Source organism: Chionomys nivalis, chromosome X (assembly GCF_950005125.1).
Source record: "Chionomys nivalis chromosome X, mChiNiv1.1, whole genome shotgun sequence".
NCBI classification, from domain to species: domain Eukaryota; kingdom Metazoa; phylum Chordata; class Mammalia; order Rodentia; family Cricetidae; genus Chionomys; species Chionomys nivalis.
In genome coordinates this window covers 50185306-50205422 of record NC_080112.1, presented here as the reverse complement: position 1 = coordinate 50205422, position 20117 = coordinate 50185306, and positions in this window count along the sequence as shown.

Genomic DNA, 20117 nt, shown 5'->3' with positions numbered 1-20117 from the left:
CAAACAAATCAAAGAAAGGCTGCACTGCACCATGGCAATTGGCAATCTTGGGCAGCAATCAAATTCCAGACTTGAATCAATTTGTAGAAACAGATCAAGTTGCATGAAGGGGTGGCCAGGTTCCTTTGAGGAAGTAGCTTGATAAGACACCTAAATATTTTATAGTTAGCCTTTCCAGTTCTTCCCCCATAGGAACCTAAGGTATATTTTACAAGGGTAATTTTACAGTGGGTTGAAAAACAATTAAAGTCTCCAGTGCATGTTGGATACTGGTTTTGAATTGATGGAAATATCAGGATATTACAAGATACATTGGGGCCCTTGCATTCAAGTAAGGACTTGAAAGTAGTGACTAATGGAATTTTGACTGATATCCAACTCACTATACGTCCAGTAGGTCCTGTGGGTCTCTAAACTCATCCAGTGGTTATTTCTCCAGTTCCAGAATGTATACTTTGCTTTCTGTTTGCATGCCTATCAATATACCTTTACACTTTTGCCTAAGGGTATATTAATTCTTCTACCCTGTATGATAACTTAGGTGGAATGAATATTGTTCATCTGTATTTTCAAAAAAAAGTACTACACTTTTTAACTATATTGATACTATTATGCTACTTGAACCATGTAATCTGAACTCACTGGTAACACATATGCATGTCAGAGTATGGAATATAAATCCAATGAAAATTTAAGCATTTTTACCTCAGTGAAATTCTTAGGAATCCTGGGATGTGGGCCATGCAAGGATATTACTTTTAAGGTGAAGGATAAGTTATTATACCTAACTTCCCACTACTAATAAAGAAGCACGATATTTAGTGGGCCTATTTGGATTCTGGAGAAAGCACATTCCTCACTTGGGTATGTTATTTTGCCCCATAAACCAAATGACTTGGAATTATGCTAGCTTTGTGGGGGTCCCTGGAACAGGAGATGGATATTCAAGAGGTTTAGGCTGCTGTGAAGAATGCTGTACAACTTGAACCATATGTTCCACCAGATCTGATGGTACTTGAGGTCAGTGGCAGACAGGAATGTTCTTTTTGGAACCTTTGTGAGGCCCCTATAGATGAATAACAGAAGAGACCTTTGTAATTTTGGAGCAAGGTTCCACCATCATCTGAAGACAAGTATTTTCCCTTTGAAATACAACTCTTAACCTGCTATTGTGCTTTAGTAGAAACAATGTTGGACAATGGGCCATCAAGTTACAAGGTGATGTGAACTACCCATCATGAGCTGGGTGTTATAGGAACCACCATTTCATAAAGTAGGATTGCACAGTAGCACTCTATTGTCAAATTTAAGTAGTATATACTCAATCAGGCCCTATCAGACCCTGAAGGCATAAACGAGTCTCATGAAGAAGTTGCCCAAATACCTATGCTTGTACTTTTGATACAGCTGTCTGTTGCCAAAAATGTATGTATAGCCTCCTATGGTGTTCCCTCTGATAGGTTATCTGAGGAAGAGGAGACTAGCCGCTGGTTTACTGATGGTTCTGCATGTCATGCAAGCCATATCTAGATGTGAAGTTACAACATTATAACCTGTTTCTGGAACAACTCTGAAATATACTGCTAAAGGGAAATATCTACAGTGAGTAAAATTTCAAGCAGTTCACATGGTATTACAGTTTGGAAGAACAAATGGCCAGATGAAGGGTTGTTCACTCACTCATGGGCTGTCACCAATGGATTGGCTAGATGATCAGGGACATGGAAAGAGCATGATCAGAAATTTGGTGAGAAACACATCTGGGAAAGAAGTTTGTGGATATATCTCTCCAAACAGGCAAAGAATGTGCAGATACTTGTGTCCTATTTAAATGTTCATAAAAAGAAAGGTGTCCAGCTGAGTTGGAGTTCAATAATCATATACACCTTAGAACCTTCATCTGGCGATGGATCGAGATAGAGACAGAGACTCAATTTGGAGCAACGGTCTGAGCTCTTAAGGTCCAAATGAGGAGCAGAAGGAGGGAGAACATGAGCAAGGAAGTCAGGACCACGAGGGGTGCACCCACCCACTGTGACAGTGGAACTGATCTATTGGGAGCCCACCAAGGCCAGCTGGACTGGGACTGAATAAGCATGGGTTGAAACCGGACTCTCTGAACATGGCAGACAATGAAGGCTGATGAGAAGCCAAGGACAATGGCACTAGGTTTCGATCCTAATACATGAACTGGCTTTGTGGGAGCCTAGCCTGTTTGGATGCTCACCTTCCTGGACCTAGATAGAAGTGGGAGGACCTTGGTCTTCCCGCAGGGCAGGGAATTTGGACTGCTCTTCAGTATTGAGAGGGAGGGAGAATGGAGTGGGGGGAGGGGGAGAGGAGTGGGGATAGGGGGAGGGGAGTGGGGGGCGGGGGCAATATGTGGGAGGAGGGGGAGGGAAATGGGAAACGGGGAGGAGGCGGAAATTTTAAATAAAAAAGAATAAAATAAAATAAATTGTAAACACATGTACATATGAAAATTGTCCTGGCTTGAAATGAAATATCATATAGATAAAAAAAATCATATACATTGGATGGCCCATTTTGTGGACTGTCAGCCTCTTTTCCCAGCGATTCCTGTCGTTGCTCATTGGGCACATGAACAAAGCAGCCATGGTTACATGGTTATTCATGGGCTTAACAACATGGACTTCCACTCACTTAGTCTGGTGAGGCTACAACTGCTACTGAGCCACAGATATGGCACAAGTTCCTAGGCGACTAGCCAACAACCTGGTGTCAAGTTGACTATATTGGAGAACATTTTCTATGGAAAGGACAATACATTGTTCTTACTGGAATACATACATGTACGTATGTATGTATATGTATATATAATTTTGATGATTTTGCCTTTTCTGAACGTAATATATCTGCCAAAACCAGCATCTGTGTACTTAAGAAGTGCTTTATCCATTGACATGATATTCCACACATTGCTTGCGTCCAAGAAAATCACTTCACAGAGAGAGAAGTGTGACAGTGGACACACACTCATGGATCCACTGGTCTTACCATCTTCCTCACCATCCTAAAGAAGCTGACATTAAAGAAAAATAGAATGACCTTTTGAAGACAGTTACACCACCTATTATGTGTCAGATAATGTGTCCTTCTGTATATGTGTTGCTTTATTGATTGATGAATAAAGTTGTTTCAGCCAATGGCTTAGCAGAGTAAAGCCAGCAGGAAGCAATCTGAACAGAGATATATAGAGAGACTAGGTACAGTTTGAGAGGCATCATGTAGCTGATGAAGGAGACAGATACCAGAAACTTACTGGTAGGTCACAGCCTCGTGATTATATACAGATAAATAGAAATGGATTAATTTAAGATGCAAGAGCTTGCTAAAAGTATGCCTAAGTCACTGGCTAAGCAGTGTTGTAATTAATATAGTTTCTGTGTGATTATTTGGGTCTGGGCAGCCAGGAAAGAGACTCTCACTCTCCACTGAAAGGGAGCAGCATGAAAGTCTGGACCAGCATTCTGCAGAAGGCAGTATATGCTTTGAATCATTGTCCAGTATATGGTGTTGTTTCTCCCAGAAACAGGATGCACAGGTGCAGGAATCCAGTGGTGGAAAGGGGATTGTTTCACCATCATTATTAGTGATACTCTAAGAAAGTTTTTGCATCCTCTTCCTACAACCCTATGTTCTGCTGAACTAGCAGTTTTGGTTTCAGAGGAAGGAGTTCTTCTTTCAGGAGACATAGCAAACATTCCATTTAACTAGAAGCACAGACTTCCCTTTATTTACTTCAGGTTTCTTTTTTCAATTATTTTAAATGTTTTTTCATTTTATATATCTATCATAGTTCCCTTTTCCTTGTCTCTTCCAGATCCCCCCATTTTTCCCCTCAAACAACCCCCATCCACGCCTCAGAAATCGTTATACTTCCCATGGGGAGTGAACAAAATCTGACATATGAAGTTGAGGCAGGACCAAGGCCCTCCTCCTTTGTATCAAGGCTGAAAAAGATATCTTCCCACAGGAAATGGGCTGCAAAAAGTCAGCTCATGAACTAGGGGTAAATTCTGATCCCATTACCAGTGACCCCACAAACTTTCCAAGCAACAGCACTCTCACCCACATTCAGATAACCTAGTTAGGTCCTATGCAGTTTCTCCAGCTGTTATTCTAGAGTCAGCTTCCAGTAGCTCTCTTTCTGGGCTTCCCCATTATGATCTTGATCCTTTTGCTCATATAATTCTTCCTCCCTCTCTTTGACTGGACTCTGGGAACTAGGCTCAGTGAATAGCTGTGGATTTCTGCGTCTGCTTTTATCAGTTACTGGATGGAAGTTCTATGATGACAATTTACCGAAGAAGGCCAGTTCAGGCACCCTCTCTACTATTGCTTGGAGTCTTAGCTGGGGTCATCCTTGTGGATTCCAGAAATTTCCCAAACATCAGGTTTCTCCCTAACCCCAAAATGACTCCCTCAAGGTAACTTTTTCCTTGCTCTCCCTCTCTGTCTTTTCACCAACTTGCAATCCTGATCCTTCATGTTCTCCTCCCCTCTCCCTCTTTTCCTCCCCTCCTATCTCATGTTCCCAATTTACTCAAAAGATCTAATCTATTTCATCGTCTCAGGGACATCCATGAATGTGTCTCTTGTTACCTAGCTTTGGGGGGGGGTGTTGGATTGTAGCTTGGTTATCCTTTTTTTTTTCTTTTCTTTTTTTAGGTCTAATATCCACTTGTGAGCAAGTTCAGACAACGTTTGTCTTCCTAGATCTGGGTTATCACACTCAGGATGGTTTTCTTTAGTATACTTAATAAATGGGATCTCCTGAAACTAAGATGCTTCTGTAAGGCAAAGGACATGGTAAAGAAGACAAAACTGTTGCCTGCTGAATGGGAAAAGATTGTCATCAACCCCACATCTGAAAGAGGGCTTTTCTCCAAAATATATAAAGAACTCAAGAAAATAGATATTAAAACACAAAATAATCCAATTAAAAATTGGATACAGATCTATACAGAGAATTGTCAAGAATCTCACATGGCTGAAAGACACTTAAAGACTTGTTCAACATCCTTAATCATCTGGGAAATGCAAATCAAAACTTCTTTGAGATTCTATCTTACACCAGTCATAAATGCAATGAACAAATAAAATAAATGAAACTTTGTGCTGTCAAGGACATGTGGTACACTTGTTCATTACTTGTGGGAGTGAAAACTTGTATAGTCACTTTGGAAATCTATATGCTAGTTTCTCAGAAAATAGAGAATCAATCTGCCTCAAGACCTAGCAATACCACTCTTGAGAATATACCCAAAGGATGCAAATTCACATCACAAGGTCATTTGTTCAACTATATTCATAGCAGCATTATTCGTATTAACCAGAATCTAGAAACAACCTAGATACCTCTCAATTGAAGAACAGATAAACAAAATGTGACACATTTACACAATGAATTATTAGTCAGTGTTAAAAAACAATGGTGCCTTGAAGTTTGTAAGCAAATGTATGGAAGTATCCTCAGTAAGATAATCAAGACACTTTAGGCTTCTAATGCCTTTAATCCAACAGGCTAAGAAAGGAAGAATAGTGTTAGGAGGGATGATATATCCAGACTAATCTGGAAAAATTGGATTGTCTTACTACAACAGAGATTAGAGGGATTATGTCTGGAATGCGGGAGATTCTTTTTTTTTTAATTTTTTTTTTTTTTGCGGGAGATTCTTTAGGGCATTTCTTGGTGCTACCATGTCCTGTGATTAATGTTTATGGGAAGCTGCAGCAACCTAATCCAGGCAGGATGACAAATAGCATAGACCCATCAGGAACGGAGGCATAGGTCACTCCTCCATTAAAAGAGTCAAGATCTGACATGATTGCAGAGTGTGTAGGAAATACAGAATGGGTAGTGGACATAGAAAGTTATAGATACCTTCTAAGGCCATTTATGGCCAGTTAAAAAATAAGAAATATAATTGACTTGAGTACTTCTATTTTATTACATTAAGAATGCATTTGTGAAGTTATTTGTGGTTTCTTTCTATTTCTTTAACATTAGTTAGGAGAAAATCAATGGTTACCATATTTAAGTTTGAGATACTGAAATTATGACTCCCTGAAGGCGCAAGTCATAAACAATCCCACACCAGTTTGTAATTGTGATTAATAGGGTGGTATTTATTTAAAGGGGAATAAACTTACAGATCACGGTCCCAGACAACAGCCCTCTGTGCACGCAATTGGGAAGAAGTCTAGTTGCCGGAACCGGAGCAGGAAGTAAAGAGAGAGAGGAGGGAAGTAGCCGCTTTTTTTAAAGGGAAAGATACCACGCCCCAATGGGCTGGTATCTTGGTGGCTATTGGCTGGAGGAGCGGAAGGACCTCCCGCAACACCTCCCCCTTTTATTTAAGTAAGAGAGTTCTAAACCTACTATGAAATTATATACAATAAGTACAAATATCCTATTCTAACTAGCTTAGGTCTTATATAATCAATAGCTTGGCTAAGTTATGAGTCGAAAGTAACTACATTTATATAGTCTTCAACCCCATCGAAGATCTGAGAAGGGAAATAATGTTACCTGAGTAATTAGGAAGTGCAATCAAACAACTTCTAAAACATGCAACAAATCACAGAGACAACTAGCTACCTGGGCAATCACCCAAGGTCACGTTTGCAGCGTTGAAGCAACCAACTTTGGCTAAGGCCTAACATAACTGACACACCATTTTCAAAAACAAGAAACTTGTCAAAACTATCTTACCCTGCCTTGGCAGGATATGACAGTCCTATTTTTTCCATTCACAGATACTCTGTATTTCTGTCAGTGGTTGAGGTATGGGCATTTCTTTACCCAAAGGCCAGTTCAGCCAAGAAGAAAGGCTCCAGGTGGAGTGTCTTTGGTGCTCAACATTCTCTCGGGAATAGAGCAGTGTTGCCAGGAGCAATTGTGTCTCACTACCACAAAACTCTGAGTTAGATTAAAGGCCATTTTCTACAGCTCTTTGAAGAGGTTGAAGATTATCTATCTATACTGAGTATAATCTTTATGTATCTAAAGAACCTGATTAGTCTAATTATAAATGACAAACTTAGAATACTATTGATCTATATAATTCTCAATACCTATCTAACTTAAAGACTAAGACAATAAACAACTGTGAAACAAATGAGGACAATGACCTCCAAATATAAACAATGTACAAATATACATTGCAGTATGGTAAATGTATATCAATACACAAGCGATATGTAAGTATCTTAATCAGAGGTAGAAATGTACACTGCAATATGGTAAATATATACAATATATATCAATACAATATATGTCAATACATAAAAAATGTTTTTAAACAGAGGTAGAAACATGCATGCATACAATAGTCAATATAATTTCACTTTGTATCAATATATAAGAATCGATACCAATACATTTGTCTCAAAACAATAACTCACAAGTACCAACAAGTACCAATCTCTTATCCCTCTTTTTTTTTCAAATGATCCCTGAGCTTATAAAATTCCTTCCCCAACCCTCAACCGTATACCAATTATAATCAACCCCTAAATGATGTCCCTAAACCCAAGGGCAAACTTTACTGGGAGAGGGGACGTCGTCCTCTAGAGTTACTTCCAGCTGTCATGGGGGCGACATTCTTTCTGGGGGATCCTGTGAAAGTAAAATGATGGTTAGATTTCAAGATCGATGTCTTTTAAAATTGCAAATAGTCTCTGAGTATTTTGTGCAGGTCTGGCCAGAATGTTGTATAAGAGGTGCACCATTTCAGCTAACCAAGTTGGGATCATCTTGTGCAGCTGGTACCCAAAACAGGTCTTGTAGTAGCGCTATCAGTATCATGACGTCATATCAACCAGGTGGAGTCGTTGTTATGGGGCCCCATCTTCTTCCTGGAAACTTTAAATGTCACTTCAGGAAAAACTCATTGTTCATTGTGAATAACTTAAACATTAATCATATAGACATATACACACACACACACACGTATATATATATATATTTAATGAAAGGAATGATAGATATATTCAATGAAAAGTATGATAGATATGAAGAAAAGCAAAGATGTTTTCTAAACTCATATTTCTTTCTGTCCCCTATCATGGCTCTTGACATGAGACAGAAACTCCAGAAACTCTGGGTTTTTCTCTTACCAACAGGCTTGGAATTGGAGAGGGACTGAGCCAGAGTCCAACTTCAAAACCAGCTCTATAAATTTAGAAATATGGTTTAGTATATTTTACTTACACAACTTATTCAGTTTTCTTGATAGTTCCTATTGGGCAAGTATTTTTCCATCTGTCAGTATCCAAACATCCAGGATCCCTTGAATTTTTCAAAGATGAGTGTTTTCCTGTGGAGATAAGAACAGAACCCTGCCCCCATTCTATATGTTTTTCTTACCACCTGTAGGAATATCATCATTGTGGATGAGTTGTCATTTCTCCTTTCCAAGAGGTTTCTCCTCTTCAAATCGAACCTTTATTAATTTTGATGGTATCCACAATTTTTCTTCTCCTGTGGAAACAAGAGCAAAACCCCTTCCCCAACGTAGCACATCTTCTGGCTTCCATTGAGAGGTCAGCACATCTTTGAAATAAATTGGTTGATTTAGTTCAGCAGACTTTTCCATTATCCAATGTCTTTCTGCTGCTGTCGTTCCTTTCTCATTAGCGTTAAGAAAATTCAGGATCAATAAAGCATTATGTAATCTATTTCTGGGGGTATTTTCGGTCCCTTTCTGTTTGTTCAGCATGTCCTTTATAGTACGATTTGATCTTTCTATAACTGCCTGACCTGTGGGATTATGTGGTATACCTGTAATGTGTTTTATATTATAATAAGCAAAAAAGCGTTTCATTTTCTTAGATACATATGCTGGACCATTGTCTGTCTTTATTTGTGCAGGTATTCCCATGATGGCCATAACTTCCAATAGATGTGTGATTACTGAATCAGCCTTTTCTGAGCTCAGGGCAGTTTGAAAACCTGAATACGTGTCTATGGTGTGGTGTACATATTTTAATTTACCAAATTCCATAAAGTGGAACACATCCATCTGCCAGATTTCATTTCTCTTAGTACCCTTTGGGTTACTCCCTGCAGGCAACGGTGTTTGATTATAGAAGGAACAAGTAGGACATCTCTTTATAATGTCCTTAGCTTGTTGCCATGTAATGGAAAATTCTTTCTTTAGGCCTTTACTATTGACATGATGCTTCTTATGAAATTCTGAGGCCTGCAACACGCTTCCAATCAATAATTGATCAATCTCAGCGTTGCCTTGTGCTAGAGGACCAGGCAGACCTGTATGGGACCGGATGTGTGTTATGTACATCGGACAAAGCCTGTTCCTGATTATGTCTTGTACCTGGATAAACAATGAAGTCAACTCTGTGTCATCTGGTATAAATTCAGCAGTTTCAATATGCAAGATAACTCTTTCTGCATATTGTGAATCTGTAACTATATTAAGAGGTTCTTTAAAATCCCTTAGCACCATAAGAATGGCATATAATTCTGCCTTCTGGACAGAATTATAAGGGCTTTGTTCCACCTTACTCAATTCATCTGACTTATAACCTGCTTTCCCTGATTTATTTGCATCAGTATAGAATGTACGGGCTCCAGTTATTGGAGCATCACGTACAATTCTAGGAAGAATCCAAGAAGTTCTCTTTATGAGGTTAAGTCTACCACTTTTGGGATAGTTGCTATTAATTTCTCCCAAAAAATTAGCACAAGCTCTTTGCCATGGTTCATTGTCTTCCCATAACTTTTTTATTTCTTCAGTAGTAAAAGGCACTATAATTTCTGCTGGGTCTATACCTGCTAGTTGACGAAGTCTCAGTTTACCCTTTATAATTAATTCAGAGACTTTTTCCACATAAGTTTTTAATTTTTTACTTGGTTTATTAGGTATAAATATCCACTCTAAAATAATATCTTCCCTCTGCATTAGAATCCCTGTAGGAGAAATTCTGGAAGGCATTATGACTAGGATGCAGCTAAGATTTGGGTTCACCCTATCCACATGTGCCTCCTGTAATTTTTCCTCAATCATTGTCAGTTCCTTTTCTGCTTCAGCTGTCAGTTTTCTTGGACTATTCAAATCTTTATCACCATCTAAGGTTTTGTTTAAATGAACTATTAGATCAGGTGTTATCCCAACAGCTGGTCGTAGACTGGAAATGTCTCCTAACAATCTTTGGAAATCATTAAGAGTCTTTAACCGGTCTCACCTAATTTGTGCCTTTTGCGTTTTAATTTTCTCTAACCCTATTCTGTAACCTAGGTAATTAATAGAATTTCCTCTTTGAATCTTTTCAGGGGCAATTTGTAATCCCCACCTAGGCAAGACTTTCTTTACTTCTTCAAACATCCCTTCTAAAGTATCTTTATTTGAATCAGATAACAAGATGTCATCCATGTAATGGTAAATTATGGACTTGGGGAATTGTTTACGAATTATTTCCAATGGCTTACTTACAAAATATTGGCACAATGTAGGACTATTGAGCATACCCTGTGGGAGGACAGTCCATTGATATCTCCTATTAGGCTGAGAATTATTATAAGTAGGCACTGTGAAGGCAAATTTTTCTCTATCCTTTTCTTGTAACGGTATGGTGAAAAAACAATCTTTCAAATCAATAACTATAAGAGGCCATCCTTTTGGTAATAGAGAAGGCAAAGGAATTCCAGATTGTAGTGGGCCCATAGGTTGAATTACCTTCTTGACAGCTCTTAAATCTGTCACCATTCTCCATTTACCGGATTTCTTTTTTACAACAAACACAGGAGAATTCCAAGGGCTGGTTGATTCTTCAATATGGTGAGCATCTAGTTGCTCTTGCACCAGCTGTTCCAATGCCTATAATTTATCTTCAGCTAGAGGCCACTGTTTGATCCATATTGGCTTCTCAGTTAGCCATTTTAAAGGTAGGTCTGTTGGTACCTCTAAAGGTTTGGTATTTGCTGTATGTTCTTGTACAGCCTGAATGGCTGGTGACCTTTTCCCATAATATCTCATCATGTCCTTCCCAGAATTATGAGTTCCTGGAACTACAGGAATGTTAATCTGGGTATTCCATTGCTGTAGCAGGTCGCGGCCCCATAAATTTATTGCGATATTGGCAATATATGGCCTTAGTCTTCCTATTTGCCCTTCAGGCCCTATGCATTCAACCCATCTTGTGCTTTGTTTTACACAAGATAGGGTTCCAATTCCCAGGAACTGAACATCTACCTCTTGAAGAGGCCAATTCGGATGCCAAGATTCTGGAGTAATGATACTTACATCCGCACCTGTGTCCAATAAGCCTTCAATAAAAGTGCCATTTATACAGACTCTTAGCTTTGGTCTTTGATCATTAATAGAAGTCTGCCAAAATATACGTTTACTCTGTCCTACTGGTTTTTTTGACTCATCCTCCATGCGTAATTCATCATTTAGACCAGTAATATTTTTTACAGCAGAAATTGGAGCTTTTAATTTTCTTGGTGAGGCACGTTCTCTACTGTGACTGGGAATGACTGGGCCACTGTTGGCTTGGGGGCCTGCGAGAGGCCCCTCAAGGAGTTTCCCGACTGTATCGGGTTGCCTTGTCTGTCTGTTGTTGACCTGCATTCGTTGGACCAGTGTCGGCCTTTACCACATCTCCTACATATACCTGAAGTCCGAGGTCTCCTATTTTTGTCCTTCCCAGAAGGGATATTATTCCTTGAAATCCTTTGCCTGCAATCCCTTTTCAGATGTCCTAATTTACCACAATTAAAACACCTGGCAGTTTGATGTCTCCTCATTGCTTTGGAAATCGCTTCTCCTACCCAAGATTCATCATTATAGCTAAACGTCTCAACATTCATTGTATGCTGAATCCATTCATCCATAGGTGCTGATCTAAACTTTAAAGGCCCAATTATCTTTTTGCATTCTATGTTTGCATTCTCAAAAGCTAGAGATTCAAGAAGTAGTCGTCTAGCTTCTGGGTCTGTTACCCCTATGTCCAGAGCCTTAATTAATCTTTGCAAAAAGTCAATAAAGGGTTCTCTCTGTCCCTGCCTAATTCTGGTATATGATTCAACCCTTTTTGCTGGATCTTGTAGCCTATTCCAAGCATTTAAAGCTGCTTGGTGACATAAACACAGTACTTCATCATCATAAAGAGCTTGGACCTGTGGGTCAGCATATTCTCCTACACCAAGAATTTGATCTTGGGAAACCTCCACACCTTTTGCTCTTCCTTGCTGTTCCATATGTTTGGATTCTTCTCTGAAATAGATTCCAAACATCAAGGAAGGTCCATTATCTAAAACTGCAGACACTAACTGATGGAAATCGTGGGGGGTAGCTCTAGCATTAGAAGCCCAAGTCCTTATCATTTCCTTAACATATGCAGAGTGCAAGCCAAAGGTAACTATAGCTTGCTTAATTTCTTTTAGATCATTCATTGCTATTGGCATCCATCTAGCTTCTCTGGCTCCCTTTAGAAGTTGATGCTTTGTCAGAATGAATTACAGGGTATGTCGCTAAAACCCTGGGTAAGCCAGATCTAATAGCTGGTGGTGGCATTGTATCCTGTCCTTGTGCCTTCTTACTCTGTTCACCAGCTCCAATAATTTCTTCAATCATTTCAAGTCTTTTTATCATTGTCTCTCTTAAATCCTGAATCTCCTGAGCTACATGTGTTTCTAGTGATTTCACTGAGGTATCAATTTTTTGGTCCCCATTCTGCACCTGTGATTTCAAAGCTTTTGAATCCTGAATCTCCTGACCTGTATTAGTTTCTGGTAAAGATTGCATGGTTCTTAGGAGTGCCATAATTTTCCTAAATAATAGAATATTCAAAAGAATACTGAAACCTAGTAACCAGTAAATTAAGTTATCTCCATAGTCGTATAAACCTTGCATGAAAAAAACCATTGTTTTGGTAGTCAAAATAGTAAAATTCATGTTGGAAATGAAAACTGCCATATTACCTATTATCCAGCAGGTGGCGCTGTTCCCAAGTCGCGACGAAAACGGGGTCCTGTTTCAGTGTCCGCCTAGTATTTGTTAAAAACTGGGAAATGCAAGTTGCTCAACAAAGTAAATGTAATTAAATCAATTCCGTACACGGAACCATAAACCCAGAATCCCGGGGTAGAGAAGAGTAACCCGGAAGCTGTGTATGCCTCCACGTGAGAGTCGTCCCAAGGGGTTGCAGCTTTCCGCAACCGGTAACCGCGTGCTCTGGTTCGCTCCGCTTAAGAGCTGTGCTTGCAAGGGAGATTTGAAAACGATTCAGAAAAGAGCAAACCACGTGGGCAGAGACTACGTGGGCCTGTGGAATTTAAATCCACGTAGCGAGGCAAACGATAGGCTGCGTGGGGACTTGAAGTCAATCTGAGGTGTCTAAAGGGAAAATATAAAGAACTGCAGCAAGAAAAGCCACTGCGTGATGATTTATGTTAAACTGCTGGCTCCATGCACAAGGCACAGGCCGCAAGGCACAGGCCGCAAGGCACAGGCCGTGGCCGAACTGGCGGCCGGCAGCCGAGCGGGGGAAGGAGGGGTCCTAAAACCAAACGTTGGGTGCCAGATGAAGACGCAAGTCATAAACAATCCCACACCAGTTTGTAATTGTGATTAATAGGGTGGTATTTATTTAAAGGGGAATAAACTTACAGATCACGGTCCCAGACAATAGCCCTCTGCGCACGCAATTGGGAAGAAGTCTAGTCGCCGGAACCGGAGCAGGAAGTAAAGAGAGAGAGGAGGGAAGTGGCTGCTTTTTTTAAAGGGAAAGATACCACGCCCCAATGGGCTGGTATCTTGGCGGCTATTGGCTGGAGGAGCGGAAGGACCTCCCGCAACAACTCCCAAAGGTCATTGCTACCTATGCTAAATTTATAATTCATTATTGGTGTTATGAAGTATAATTATCATGTTAAGCGTAATTATGACCTGGTTAAATATATAATGTGCTTGTGATTGTAGATAGGATAGTTACATTATATTTAGGCGTCATTGTGGTCTGGTTACTGTTCATTTGACATAAGAAAATATGGTTATGTTTCAAGTAGACAAGGGGTGGATTGTGATAAATTTTTGTGGTTGTCTACTTGATTATTTCTGGAATGATCTACAACCCAGAAATGGAGGGCACACCTATGGTACAGATCTGGAGGCAAGAAGACACAGGCTTTTGATCTGGATTTTGAATTCAGATGATGCACACCTTTAATCCAGATCTTGAGGCAGGAAGGCACACCAGTATGGGCCACACCTTCTGCTGGAAGCCTATATAAAGTAAATGACTTCTTTCTTATTGACCTCTTTAACATCATCTTGACAACATATGTATTCTTTTACTGGCTTTGGAGCCTATTTATTCTGCATTCCAGCATATACAGAAGACCAATTGAGACACCCAGACTTGTGGGACTGAATACCTACTAGATTCTTGAACTTTCCTTTCACAGACAATTAATTGTTAAATTAGTTGAACTGTAGCCTTCAAATCATTCCAAAAATTTCATATATATATATATATATATATAATCCATATTTATAAATATATATTCAATAAGCATATAAAATATATTCATAAGATTTTATATATATGAGAAATAGTTTAAGTGACTCTAGAGAGCACTAATATAGACTTCAAACCAAAATTAATCAAAAGAGATAGAAATTGTCATTTCATACCCATTAAAGAAAAAATCCACCAGTGGGACATTCCAATTCTTAACATCTATGCCCAAACACAAGGGCATCCACATTTATAAGATAAACATTACTAAAGACTAAATCACACACTGAGCCTCACAAATTAATGTGAGAGACTTCAATATCCTACCATTTCCAATGGACAGGTCATCCAGAAAAAAGCTAAATAGAGAATAATGGATCTAACTGACAGTATGAATAAAATGGAACTAAATGATATTTACAGAACATTTCAGCTAAAACCAAAAGAATATGCCTTCTTCACAGCACACTAAGGAACATTCTCCAAAATTGGCCACATAGTCTGTCACAAAGCAAGTCTGAAAAGATAAGTAAATTGAAATAAGACTCTGTATCCTATCAGACAACCGTAGACTAAAACTGGACTCTAAGAGTAATGGAAACAACAGAAAGTTTATAAACCCATGGAAACTGATCACCTACCTACCGAAATACTACTGGGTCAAGACAGAAATAAAGAAAGAAATTTAAAATGTCCTAGAAATCAATGAAAAGAAATGTACAACACACAAAAAAATATGGAACACAATAAAAATGGTGATGAGAGGAAAGGTCAAAGAACTAAGTGCCTTCATAAATAAATTGGAGACATGTAATGCTATTAACATTACTACATATATAAAATCTCTAGAACAAAAAGAAGCAAATACACTCAAGAAGCTGGCAAGAAATAATTAAACTGAAGGCTAAAATCAGTAAAACGGAAATAAAGAGAACAATACAAAGAATCAATGAAACTTAGTTGATTCTTTGAGAAAATCAATAATATAGTGAAACCCTTATCAGTACTAACAAAATACAGAGGAAGAATACCCTAATTAAAAAAAAAATAAAACAAAAAATCCCCCAAAAAAACAGAAAAGAAAAGTTGGGTATATAGCAACAGACATTAAGAAAATTCACAAAATCATTATCTAATATTTAAAACACGTGTAAGCCACAGAACTGGAAAATCTACAAGAAATGAACAATTTTCTTGATAGATATCACTTACCAAAGCTAAATCAATATCAGATTAACAATTTAAATGAACCTATAACCCTTAAGGTTATAGAAGGGGACATTAAAATCTTACAAACGAACAAACAAAAACAAAACAAAAGACTGGCCAGGGTCAAACAGTTTTAGCTCAGAATTCTACCTGAATTTCAAAGGAGAGGTAATGCCAATACTCCTTAAGTTATTCCACATAATAAAAATAGAAGAAATATTGGCAATTTAATTTTATGAAATCAAAGGCACCCTGATTGTGAAACCACACAAAAAAATCAACAAAAAGAATTTGTAGATCAATTTTCCTAATAAACATTCATGAAAAATACCCAATAAATTATTTGCAAACTATTTCCAAGAACACTTCAAAAGATCATCCACCATGATCAACTAGGTTTCATCGCACATATGAAGGGATGGTTCTACATATGAAATCCATCAATGTAATCCACTATATAAACAAACTGCAAGAAAAAAAAAAACATTATGATTACATTAGATACTGAAAAGATCTTTGATAAAATCTAACACCATTTCATTATAAATGTCTTGGAGAGATCAGGGATACAAGGATCATACCTACAAATAAGAAAGGCAGTTTTTACCAAGCCAATAGCCAACATCAAATTAAACAGAGAGAAACTCAAAGGACTTCCACTAAATTCAAGCACAGGACCAGGCTGACCACTATCTTCATCTCTATTTCATGTAAACTTGAAGTATTAGCTAGACCAACAACACATCTTAAGGAGATCAATCCACAAATTTCAAAGTGTAGTAGTTTGAGTGTAATGAATTCCCCATAATCTCATAGTGAATTACACTATTAGAAAGAGTGGCCTTGTTGGACTATGAATGGCCTTGTTTGAATATGTATGTCACTGCAGAGGTGGTCTTTGAGTTCTTTTGTTTAAGATTCACACAGTGTAACAGTTACTTGTCTTCCTGTTGCTTCCAAGATGCAGCACTCTTACATGCAGCAACACATCTGGCTACATGTTGCCACTGAACCTCTGAAACTGTAAGTTAGCCAACCCATTTATATGAATTCTTTATAGGAGTTTTTGTAGCCATGTTGTTTTTGCATAGCAAATCAAATCCTAATTAAGACAGAAGTTGGTAAGAGGGACTGCATTATTGCTGTGATAGACCTGACAATGTGCTCATTTGGAAGAATTTTGACTTTGGTACTATGGGTTAGGAAAGCAGTGGACTACTTTAAGCACTGCTTAATGGGCCATACCAGTAGGAACATGGAAGACAGAAGTTCTAACAGTTATTTGAACTGCAGGGGGAATCAATCAACAAGCTTCAGAGGAGAATTTTAGCATGTTGCCTAGAGATCATTCCTCTGATATTTTGGTGAAGAAAGTGGCTGTCTTTTGCCCTTGTCTGAAAAGTCTGCCTAAGGCTAAACTGAGGAGTTTTGGATTAATTCCACTGATAAGAGAAAAATCTCAAAGCAGCCCATTATAGGCTTTGTTCTGTGGTTTTAGTGGTAGCTCTAATGAATATTTATAACAAAAAGGAGCAAGATGAGTAGGCTAAACTACAAAATGAAAAGTTTAAGGAGAGAAAGGATACTACCAAGTGAAATAGAGCTTAAATCTGTGTTCAAGGAGATATGTAACATGGTGGGCCAGGCCTGCTTGTTGGGGTTTCTGTCCTGCCCGATACCCCCAGCTGTTTAGCCCCAAAGAAAATTAGACATAGATCTCTATAAGTTATAAAGCTGATTGGCCCATTAGCTCTAGCCTCTCACTGGCTAACTCACATCTTGATTAACCCATTTTTCTGATCTATGTTAGCCATATGGCTCAGTACCTTTTTTCAGTGGGACAGCTCACATCCTGCTGCTTCAGTGGTCTGGGCAGGAGTGGGAGGAATCAACTTCTTCCTTCCCAGAATTCTCCTGTTCTCATTACATCATTTCTACTTCTTGTGTGCTTTTCCCACCTATATTTCCTGCCTGGCCAATCAGTGTTTATTTATAACATGATTGACAGAATACAGACAATTCTCCCACACCAGAGATAAACAAATTAAGAAATGTAATCAAGGAAATAGTAACATCAGGGCAAGATCCCACCCACCTAAGTTTCCAATCTGTGGAAAGAATGTAAAGAAAAGCATAGAGCCTGGAATGGTGGGACACACCTTTAGTCTCAGTACTGTGTATGCAGAGGCTGGTGAATCTACAAATCTGTGGTCAGTCTGGTGTACAGAGAAAGCTTCAGGACAGTCAAGCTTAGACACTGAAAGTCAGAAAGTTTTTGAAGCTTATATTTGAATCTGGGTGGGGGGCATATTCTAGTCCCAACAAGCAGCAGAACTTGGAAATTTTGGCCACATTGTTCATCATGTAGAATTAATGATAGAATAAATGAATTATGAAATAATGCCACCGAGACCAGGCATGTTTCAGTGATATTTCTTGCACATGCCTAATAGAAAGGCCATTGTGTAAAGCTGCTAAATTGAAGCTTATATTGCCTTGGAGAACCCAAGATGTTAGAAATGCCAATTGTAGGATGCCTGCCAAGGAGAGCTGCTAACAGGTAGTAGAAACAGTCCAAGAGAAAGAAATATGTTTCAGTCAACAAAGCTGGTCTATTTGAAGATTATTATGAGCATTTAGACCTTAGTCATGGAGACTCCGAGTTAGAAGTTTGCCCATCTGGGTTTCAGTCTTGTACTGCTCCAATATCTCCTTCCTGTGCACTCTTTCCTATTTTGGAATGGTAAAGTATATCCTGTGCCATTATATATGTTGGAAGTATGAGATCAGTTTTTTAATATTAATTTTATATATGAATATAGTTAAGAGTGTGGGTGAATCTCAGAAGAGATTTTGAACATTGGATTTTAAAACATTGTTGAGACTGTGATAGACAATGGGGATTTTTGACGTTGGACTCAATTAACTTTGAATTGTGATGTTTTATAATCTAATTGGTGTCAGGGAGTGCAATATGGTCCCTTGAATGTAATTGGCCCCCATAATTTCAAAGGGTGTGTTGCTATTACGAGTTGTGGCTTTGTTTGAATGGGTATGGCCTTTTGGAGGAAATGTGTCACAGTGGCGGTATGTTTTGTGGTCTTTTGCTCAAGGTTCACTTTGTGTCATGGACAGTTGACTTCATTTTACCTTCAAGATGTCACACTCTCAGCTCTAGCACCACATCTGTCTGCATACCTACTTCTTATCTGTCATTATGATAATGGACTGAATTATAAAGAAAACAGGTAAATGCAGTAAACAAGCCACTGCATTTATATGTTTCCTTATGAGAGTTGCCATGGTCATAGTGTCTCTTCAAAACAATGAAATCCCTAAGTAAGACAGGAAGGAAGAAATCAACATATAGCTATCAGCAGATGATATTATATTATACATAAGTGACCCCCAAAATGCAATTAGGAAACACCTACTGTTGATGAATACCTTCAGAGAAGTGGTTGGATAAAAGATTAACTCAAAAAAAAATATCAGTGGGCCTTCTATATAAAAATGACAAATGGACTGAAAAAGAAATCAGGGAAACAGTACCCTTCATTATACCTACAAATAACATAAAACCTATTGTAGTAATTAAAACCATGTAACAGACATATATAACAAGAATTTCAAGTTTTTAAAGAAGGAAATTGAAGAAATTAGAAAAAGTGAAAATATGTTGCATAACTCTAAGCAAGTGAAAGACATGCATGACAATAACTTCAGGTCTTTGAAGAAGGAAATTGACGAAGATATTGGAAGATGAAAAGGTCTCCCGTGCTCATGGATCAATCCAATTAATACAGCAATAATGACTATCCAAAAACTTTCAATATAATCTTGACCAGAATCCCAACATAATTCTGTACAGGTGTTAAAAGACTAATCCTCAATTTGATATGGTAAATCATAAAAACCATGAATGGCTTCAACAATTCTGTACAGGAGAAGAATTTCCAGAAGTATCATCATTCCTGATTTAAAGCTATACTACAGAGCTAAAGTACTAAAAAGTACACATTAATGGCATAAAAAGAGATTGGTTGATCATAGAAACCAAATCAAAGATAAAGATATGAATTCACACACCCATGGACATACCAGGATTAATAAAGAAGCCCAAAATATACATGAAAAAAGAAAGTATCATCAAGAAATTGTGCTGATCTTACAGGATGTCTGTATGTAGAAGAATGCATGTAGCTCCATATCTATCACCGTGTACAAAACTCAAGTCCAATATCATAACATAAAAGCAGATACACTGAAACTGATAGAAGAGAAAGTTGAGAATATTCTTGAACACATTGCCAGAAGAGACAACTTCCTGTAGTACCCAAGCACTACAATCAAAAATTAAGAAATGGGACCCCATGAAGCTGCAAAACTTCTCTAAG